This window comes from Coregonus lavaretus (assembly GCF_964263955.1).
Source record: "Coregonus lavaretus genome assembly, chromosome: 27".
Classification (NCBI taxonomy): Eukaryota; Metazoa; Chordata; class Actinopteri; order Salmoniformes; family Salmonidae; genus Coregonus; species Coregonus lavaretus.
In genome coordinates, this window is record NC_140014.1 from 12507541 (window position 1) to 12517185 (window position 9645).

Here is a 9645-nt window from a genome sequence, read left to right on the forward strand (position 1 = left end):
CTCCTCCTCCATGCTTTACGGTGGGAACTACACACGCGGAGATCATCCGCTCACCCACACCACGTCTCACAAAGACACAGCGGTTGGAACCAAAAATCTCTAATATGACTCCAGACCAAAGGACACATTTCCACAGGTCTAATGTCCATTGCTCGTGTTTCTTGGTCCAAGCAGGTCTCTTCTTCTTATTGGTGTCCTTTAGTAGTGGTTTCTTTGCAGCAATTTGACCATGAAGGCCTGATTAACATCAGTCCCCTCTGAACAGTTGATGTTGAGATGTGTCTGTTACTTGAACTCTGTGAAGCATTTGTTTGGGCTGAAATATCTGAGGCTGGTAACTCTAATGAATTTATCCTCTGCAGCAGAGGTAACTCTGGGTCTTCCATTCCTGTGGCGATCCTCATGATTGCCAGTTTCATCAAAGCGCTTGACGGGTTTTCTGACTGCACTTGAAGAAACTTTCAAAGTTCTTGAAATGTTCCGTATTGACTGACCTTCATGTCTTAAAGTAATGATGGACTGTCGTTTTTCTTTGATTATTTGAGCTGTTCTTGCCATAATATGGACTTGGTCTTTTACCAAATAGGGCTATCTTCTGTATACCACCCCTACCTTGTCACAACACAACCGATTGGCTCAAACGCATTAAGAAGGAAATAAATTCCACAAATTAACTTTTAAGAAGGCACACCTGTTAATTGAAATGCATTCCAGGTGACTACCTCATGAAGCTGGTTGAGAGAATGCCAAGAGTGTGCAAAGATGTCATCAAGGCAAAGGGTGGCTACTTTGAAGAATCTCAAATATAAAATATATTTTGATTTGTTTAACACTTTTTTGGTTACTACATGATTCCATATGTGTTATTTCATCGTTTTGATGTCTTCACTATTATTCTACAATGTAAAAAAATGTAAAAAATTCAGAAAAAGTGGGTGTGTCCAAACCTTTGACTGGTGGTGTATACAGTTCATGTCAATAGTATTCATCCCCCTTGGCGTTTTTCCTATTTTGTTGCATTACAACCTATAATTTAAATGGATTTTTATTTGGATTTCATGTAATAAAAATACACAAAATAGTCCAAATTGGTGAAGTGAAATGAAAAAAAGAACTTGTTTCAAAAAATTCGAAAAAATTAATAACGGAAAAGTGGTGCGTGCAAATGTATTCACCCCCTTTGCTGTGAAGCCCCTAAATAAGATCTGGTGCAACCAATTACCTTAAATTACCTTAAATAAAGTCCACCTGTGTGCAATCTAAGTGTCACATGATCTGTCACATGATCTCAGTATATATACACCACTAAGCAAGGGGCAACACCAAGCAAGCGGCACCATGAAGACCAAGGAGCTCTCCAAACAGGTCAGGGAGAAATTTGTGGAGAAGTACAGATCAGGGTTGGGTTATAAAAAAATACCAGAAACTTTGAACATCCCACGGAGCACATTTAAATCCATTGTAAAAAAATGGAAAGAATATGGCACCACAACAAACCTGCCAAGAAAGGGCCGCCCACCAAAACTCACGGACCAGGCAAGGAGGGCATTAATCAGAGAGGCAACAAAGAGACCAAAGATAACCCTGAAGGAGCTGCAAAGCTCCACAGCGGAGATTGGAGTATCTGTCCATAGGACCACTTTAAGCCTTACACTCCACAGAGGTGGGCTTTACGGAAGAGTGGCCAGAAATAGCCATTGCTTAAAGAAAAAAATAAGCAAACACGTTTGGTGTTCGCCAAAAAGCATGTGGGAGACTCCCCAAACATATGGAAGAAAGTGATCTGGTCAAATGAGACTAAAATTGAGCTTTCTGGCCATCAAGGAAACGCTATGTCTGGCGCAAACCCAACACCTCTCATCACCCCGAGAACACATCCCCACAGTGAAGAATGGTGGTGGCAGCATCATTCTGTGGGGATATTTTTCATCGGCAGGGACTTGGAAACTGGTCAGAATTGAAGGAATGATGGATGGCGTTAAATACAGGGAAATTCTTGAGGGAAACCTGTTTCAGTCTGCCAGAGATTTGAGACTGGGACGGAGGTTCACCTTCCAGCACGGCAATGACCCTAAGCATACTGCTAAAGCAAGACTCGAGTGGTTTAAGGGGAAACATTTAAATGTCTTGGAATGGCCTAGTGGGGTGGTGCACAATTGGCCCAGCCTTGCCCAGGGTAGGGGAGGGAATGGCCGGCAGGGATGTAGCTCAGTTGGTGGAGCATGGCGTTTGCAACGCCAGGGTTGTGGGTTCGATTCCCACGGGGGGTGCATACATACATTTATGTATGCACTCACTAACTGTAAGTCGCTCTGGATAAGAGCGTCTGCTAAATGACTAAAATGTAAATGTAAATAAGTGGCCTAGTCAAAGCCCAGACCTCAATCCAATTGAGAATCTGTGGTATAACTTAAAGATTGCTGTACACCAGCGGAACCCATTCATCTTGAAGGAGCTGGAGCAGTTTTGCCTTGAAGAATGGGCAAAAATCCCAGTGGCTAGATGTGCCAAGCTTATAGAGACATACCCCAATAGACTTGCAGCTGTAATTGCCGCAAAAGGTTGCTCTACAAAGTATTGACTTTGGGGGGGGGGGGGGGTTAATAGTTATGCACGCTCAAGTTTTCTTTTTTTTGGTCTTATTTCTTGTTTGTTTCACAAGAAAAAATATTTTTCATCTTCAAAGTGGTAGGCATGTTGTGTAAATCAAATGATACAAACACATTTTAATTCCAGGTTGTAAGGAAACAAAATAGAAAAAATGCCAAGGGGGGTGAATACTTTCGCAAGCCACTGTATGTGAAAATGTTCATACCTGCTCCTACAACCTAAGACATAAACTACTGCAATTTAAGATAATTCATACCACTTACTACACTCCTGCCAAAATGCATGTAATGCACCCAGAAATGTCACATCTCCATTGGAGATTGCAAGAAGCACAAAGGACCCCTATTACAAATGCTGTGGTCCTGTGACAAAATGACAACATTTTGGGATAATGTACGTGCTATCATTTCATTGTGTCTAGTAATGTATATCCATCCATTTTCATGATTATGTTTGTTGGAAATGTAAATACTGGTGATCAATATTAGAGAACGTTTTGTAATCTAGGTCTAATTGCAAAAAAAAGAAAGTATAACCATCAATTGGAAAGCCTCATATCCACCCTCAATAACAAACTGGAGGACTGAACTATCTACTGTAGCTACATCCCATTAGACTCTATATATTACAAAATCAAACATAAACCAGACACATTTGACAGAATTTGAAAATCGTCTGTTGATCATCTTAGAGATTTTTCACCTCGACCGGCGATCCGGGTTTAACCACCTATCTTTCTTACCACTACATCACTGATGGCATCCATATTAGGAATGCAGTTTGACGACTTCCTAATATGGATGCCCTTAATCTTGACTCTCTTTCTTCCTCAGGCTGAGTGGCTGCCTAGTACTGCCGGTAGTAGTACACAACTGATCCACAACTTTAGTTGAGGGTTTCCAACAACTGTTCAACTATTACAACGTAACATAAACCATGTAATTAACATGACTCAAGAGTAGAATGTATCTTGTTTCTCTATCTGATGCTGAGGCCCATTCGAACAGCTGCACAGAAGAACAACAAGTGAGCTAATCAAGTGCTAATTTCACAGTTTCCCCAAATCTGTGTCGTGCCGGATGGGGAACGCTTTGAATTATTCTGCCCCCAGGACTGAGAAGACCGCGTCTAATTGTCTTGGAATCCCTTTAAAATGACATTTACACACTCTTCTCGCTCGCTCTTACACACACACACGCAGGCAAATATGCATGCAGTCGTGCAGGCATGCACACACGCGCGCGGGCGCAAACAAGCAAGTACACACAAGCGCACACACAAGCGCGCACACACACACACACTCTGAGTCTAATCAGTGTGGTGAAGACGCAGGGTAACGGCAGAAAAACCTGGTCCCTGAGACGATAATATTGGTAACGGAGCTCATATGTGACCGACTAGGTTTTTAACCAGGGTCGTCTGTGCGCCATAAAGCTGTACATGCCCACTGAGCTAAAGGCTAAGCACATGCTTTGGGAGCTAACTCAAGTCTTCAGGAATATGCTAAAAGGAAATAATACATTATTTTATTAATTTGAGGAATTACAATGAAAAGGTGTCATCCTAAAAAAGCCTATTTGTATTATGTTCAAATTCTATTTGAAACACAGCGTATATATAGAGTATCTTTTGAGAAAAAGAAAAAGCTCATCTGATTAAGTAGTCCCGCTGTGCTCTGAAATCTCAGCCTATAATGAAATTTGACCGATAGCAGCTCTGGTCGATGTGCAGCTTTAAATCTGACCTCCTGGGTCGCCTCTGTGCCTTCACCGCTCTTCGCCCACCAACTAGCCTTTATCACCCAAGGGGCAGCTAGTCATGTACAGTTTAAGCCAATAATCAGTTAAAAGCTAGTTAAGAGCCAGGAATCCTAATTGACTCCTTTAAATAAACCCAAATTGATATTGACTGATATTCAAACAAACAACTGCTAAATCAGGTTTGGAATAAACCTCTAAAATAATCAAGTTTAATCAAAGCCAATTAAAAGGCACAAATTAATGAATTGTAGATAGCCACTAATTTAAGTGGTGGTGGTGTTCCATTGACAGAAGAGACAAACTGAGTCCTGGAAAGCAACAGAAACCGCCCCCGAGCTTTCCAGGCGTTATGGGCAGCTATGTGGTTAATTCTCTGCAATCATTAGATCATCAACAGTAAATGTATTGGCAGCCAGTATTTGGCACCCAAAAGATAATAAAGATTGAACATTTCATCTTCTCCCTCGGGTATTAACTGTGGAAAATAATAGTCTTGCATCATCTCGGTGGAGATGCATTGATTTGAGGACCAGGGGATCAATAGGATGATAATGAGAGTAATGGGAAATATATGCTCCTGTCATGGGTCAGGACTTTAATGAGCACCGAGAAGAGAGAGAGAGAAAGAAAAAGACAGCACAGAAAGAAAAGGGGTGAAGAAAGAGAGCACCGAAAGAGGAGAGCACAGAAAGAGAAAGAGTGCAGAAAGAAAGAGTGAATAAAAGAAAAAGAGTGCTTGGCTTAAGCAGTGAGTGTTTACCAGCAATTACTCTTGATACAGATTGCAAAACTCCCCAAGGTATATACACCGTACAACCCAATTAAATCGCTAAGAAGTTAACACTAACAAGTTACTGTAATATATTGTCATGTTACTTCACATTCTCAGTGAAAGAAATTACAGTACGAGCAATACTCTTTTTTGCTTTTCTCCTTATGTGTTGGTATCACATCAGATACATTTATCAGACCAATTCAACCAAATTATTGTTGTGGTTTTTCCATTTCCCTTTTTTCAGTTCTTCTCATTTGTTTTCAGGTGCAAATGCTTTGCATTTAAATGACAGTGTGGAAAAGTCCCCCAAACTTCAAAGAAAACCCAGAGAGAAATTATATGCTGCTCAAAACTAACGAACCCTAATAACCCAATACCCAACACATGCCATACTATAAAAAACTAGCCACCATAAGATAAGCCAAACTGCACTAAACCGTTGGCAACTTCTCTGGTTCAAAGCTGAACCCAAACTCCTTCAGTGGCAGTCAGGGAAGGGTCCCAGCTCAAACCAAGCCAGGTGAGATCTCCTCCACCCCAACCTTAAGCCAAAGCCTGAAGGTCTAAGGTCAGTCTTACCTGTGTATGAGGCGTTTGGGCGTAGGTCTTTTGGGTGATTTAGGTCTACCGTACAGTAGCTCAATTAGTGTCCTGTCTTCTATCTCAGTGTATTTCATCTACACGTACAGGCTGTTGCTCAGACCTCTTATAGAGGGACACACCCCTCCCTTTGGTGCAGCCCCCTGCATCCCTCTTTCACTTTCATCACAGCGAGGAGGAGGGCTGGAGAGAGGGGGGAGAGGGTGGAAAGAGAAAGGTGGGGGAAGGGTTGGAGAGTTAGAGAGAGAGAGAGAGCTAGTGAGAGAGGGAGGGGTTGGAGAGTTAGAGAGAGGGAGAGAGAGAGAGAGAGAGAGAGAGAGAGAGAGAGAGAGAGAGAGAGAGAGATAGAGAGAGAGAGAGAGAGAGAGAGAGAGAGAGAGAGGGAAGGAAGGAAGGAAGGAAGGAAGGAAGGAAGGAAGGAAGGAAGGAAGGAAGGAAGGAAGGAAGGAAGGAAGGAAGGAAGGAAGGAAGGAAGGAAGGAAGGAAGGAAGGAAGGAAGGAAGGAAGGAAGGAAGGAAGGAAGGAAGGAAGGAAGGAAGGAAGGAAGGAAGGAAGGAAGGAAGGAAGGAAGGAAGGAAGGAAGGAAGGAAGGAAGGAAGGAAGGAAGGAAGGAAGGAAGGGTTGGAGAGATGGAGAGAGGGGGAGGGTAGATGAGGAAGGAGAGAGGGGGGCAATTGAAAGAGGGTGAAAGATACAGAGAGAGAGAGGGGAGGGCTTATTATTTATGATGGACAGACGCATCACTGTGTCAATGCGGATATCTAACCTTCGGGCTCCTACGTCAGCTAACCAACACACTTCCTGTGAACAAACTGTGAAGGGCTAAAAATACAGGCAAACTATGTACTCAGCACCAATATCACCCAAAACCATCTCTTCCTCCATTCTTCCATCTCTCTCTTGCTGCATCTCTCTCTCTCTCTGCATCTCTCTCTCTCTCTCTCTCTCTCTCTCTCTCTCTCTCTCTCTCTCTTGCTCTCTCTCTCTCTCTCTCTCTCTATCTCACCGTTATTCAGGCCTCCTCAAATCTCTAACGGGCACCTGGTAACTAAACTAATACAGTGCCTTGCAAAAGTATTCATCCCCCTTGACATTTTTCCTATTTTGTTGCATTACAACCTGTAATTTAAATGGATTTTTATTTGGATTTCATGTAATGGACATACACAAAATAGTCAAAATTGGTGAAGTTAAATGAAATAAATCACGTTTCAAAAAGTTATAAAAGATAAATAACGGAAAAGTGCATATGTATTCACCCCCTTTGCTATGAAGCCCCTAAATAAGATCTGGTGCAACCAATTACCTTCAGAAGTCACATAATTAGTTAAATAAAGTCCAACTGTGTGCAATCTAAGTGTCACATGATCTGTCACATGATCTCAGTATATATAAACCGGTTCTGAAAGGCCCCAGAGTCTGCAACACCACTAAGCAAGGGGCACCACCAAGCAAGCGGCACCATGAAGACCAAGGAGCTCTCCAAACAGGTCAGGGACAAAGTTGTGGAGAAGTACAGATCAGGGTTGGGTTATAAGAAAATATCCGAAACTTTGAACATCCCACGGAGCACCATTAAATCCATTATTAAAAAATGGAAAGAATATGGCACCACAACAAACCTGCCAAGAGAGGGCTGCCCACCAAATCTCACGGACCAGGCAAGGAGGGCATTAATCAGAGAGGCAACAAAGAGAACAAAGATAACCCTGAAGGAGCTGCAAAGCTCCACAGTGGAGATTGGAGTATCTGTCCATAGGACCACTTCAAGCCGTACACTCCACAGAGGTGGGCTTTGCGGAAGAGTGGCCAGAAAAAAGCCATTGCTTAAAGAAAAAAATAAGCAAAGACGTTTGGTGTTCGCCAAAAGGCATGTGGGAGACTCCCCAAACATATGGAAGAAGGTGCTCTGGTCAGATGAGACTAAAATTGAGCTTTTTGGCCATCAGGGAAACTGCTATGTCTGGCGCAAATCCAACACCTCTCATCACCCCGTAGTGGCAGCATCATGCTGTGGGGATGTTTTGCATTGGCAGGGACTTGGAAACTGGTCAGAATTGAAGGAATGATGGATGGCGCTAAATACAGGGAAATTATTGAGGGAAACCTGTTTGTCTTCTTTTTGTGTGGCCGCCATCCGCGCCTCCCAGAGGACTTGTGGTTCGGCTTGATGGGGGAGGAAGGGACAGTCTCACATAAAGGGTATGCTGAGAAGTGGGCCGGGAGAATGACAGAGGCATACAGAATCGCAAACAAGAACAGTAGGAAGTTGAGCGCAAGGGGCAAAGCCTACTACGATCAAAAGACGAAAGGTGTAGTTCTACATCCTGGAGACAGAGTCCTTGTCAGGAATCTCAGTGAGCAAGGAGGTCCTGCAAAACTGAAGTTGTACTGGGAGAAAACCATCTATGTGGTGAAGGAACAAGTAGGAGACAATCCTGTGTATAAAGTCAGTCCAGAAACAGGTGACCGCAGAACCTGAAGTCTACATTGGAAATTGCTACTACTTGTAAATGACTTACCTGTTGATACACCTCCACGTCCAGCCACAACAGCACATGAGAAGCAACCTAGAAGGGGAAGCAGAGAAGAAAGGGTCAGCAACACAAGAGAACAGACCAACAACAGTGACACAACCAATTCAGAGGATGAAAAAGAAACAGGTGGTTACTGGTTGAGGATACCTAGGAGTAGAATCGAGGAGAGAGAAGAGAATACCTACTTTGAGTCAGAGAAATTCAGTCCATGAGAGATCCAGTCAAGGACACATACCTATAAGAGAAAAACAAAGATAAGACAAAGACGAATACCTACCTGATCCAGTCCAGCCAGAGGGTGAATGGGAAGCAAGACCCTTGAACCCCCCCCCCCCCCCGTAGATGACACACACTGTTATTGGTAGCAGACGATCTAACAGAGAGAAAAGGCCCAGACAAGGCCCAGACAAACGTTCACTTACCAGACATTAGGTCAGCCTTCACTACAGCCACACTCTACAGTCAACACATTTGGAGCCTACAGTACACATTATGTACAAGCATGGTGGACACCTTACCACATCCCACCACCCTACACACCACACATATCTTACACACCACACACATACTCACCTTTCACATATCCTACTTATGTGTACTGAGTTAAGAAGGTTAAAGAGAAAGAGGTTTTGAGATGTAAATATTTGAAGATATTTGGGAATGTCAGGAGCCATTTTATTTTTGTCTGGGAGCATGTGACGCACCCAAAATGTATAGTCACAGTTTTGTGTTTATTTAATGTGTTTTAGATTTTTAAGAAATGTTTCTATACTGAACAAAAATATAAAACGCAACATGTAAAGGGTTGGTCCCATGTTTCATGAGCTGAAATAAAAGATCCCAGAAATGTTCCATATGCACAAAAAGCTTATTTCTCTCAAATTTGGTGGTTTGTGCTGAGGAGTATTCTGTCTGTAATAAAGCCCTTTATTTTGTACCCCCTTTCTCATGATATCCAATTGGTAGTTACAGTCTTGTCCCATCGCTGCAACTCCCGTACGGACTCGGGAGAGGCAAAGGTTGAGAGCCATGCGTCCTCCGAAACACGACCATGCCAAGCCGCACTGCTTGCTTAACCCGGAAGCCAGCCACACCAGTTGAGCGCAAGGGGCAAAGACCGTACAAGGAGGAAAGACCGTACAACTGGTGACCATGTCAGTGTGCATGCGCCCTGCCCACCACAGGAGTCACTAGAGTGTGATGGGATAAGGACATCCCGGCCGGCCAAACCCTCCCCTAACCCGGATGACGCTGGGCCAATTGTGCACTGCCTCATGGGTCTCCCGGTCACGGCAGACACAGCCCGGGATCGAACCCGGGTCTGTAGTGACGCCTCAAGTACTGCGATGCAGTGCCTTAGACC

The 9645-nt window shown here is 43.4% G+C and overlaps 1 protein-coding gene across 1 annotated transcript in view; it reads right to left on the bottom strand.

The window, feature by feature from the left end:
* The window catches only part of LOC311102376 (prepronociceptin-like), a 34928-nt gene extending 29102 nt beyond the window's left edge, over window positions 1-5826 (bottom strand). Inside the window, exon 1 of the mRNA XM_084143698.1 lies at window positions 5725-5826. The gene's annotated coding sequence lies outside the window, so the exon portion shown is untranslated. The remainder of the gene's footprint in view (window positions 1-5724) is intronic.
* Window positions 5827-9645: the final 3819 nt, after the last annotated feature.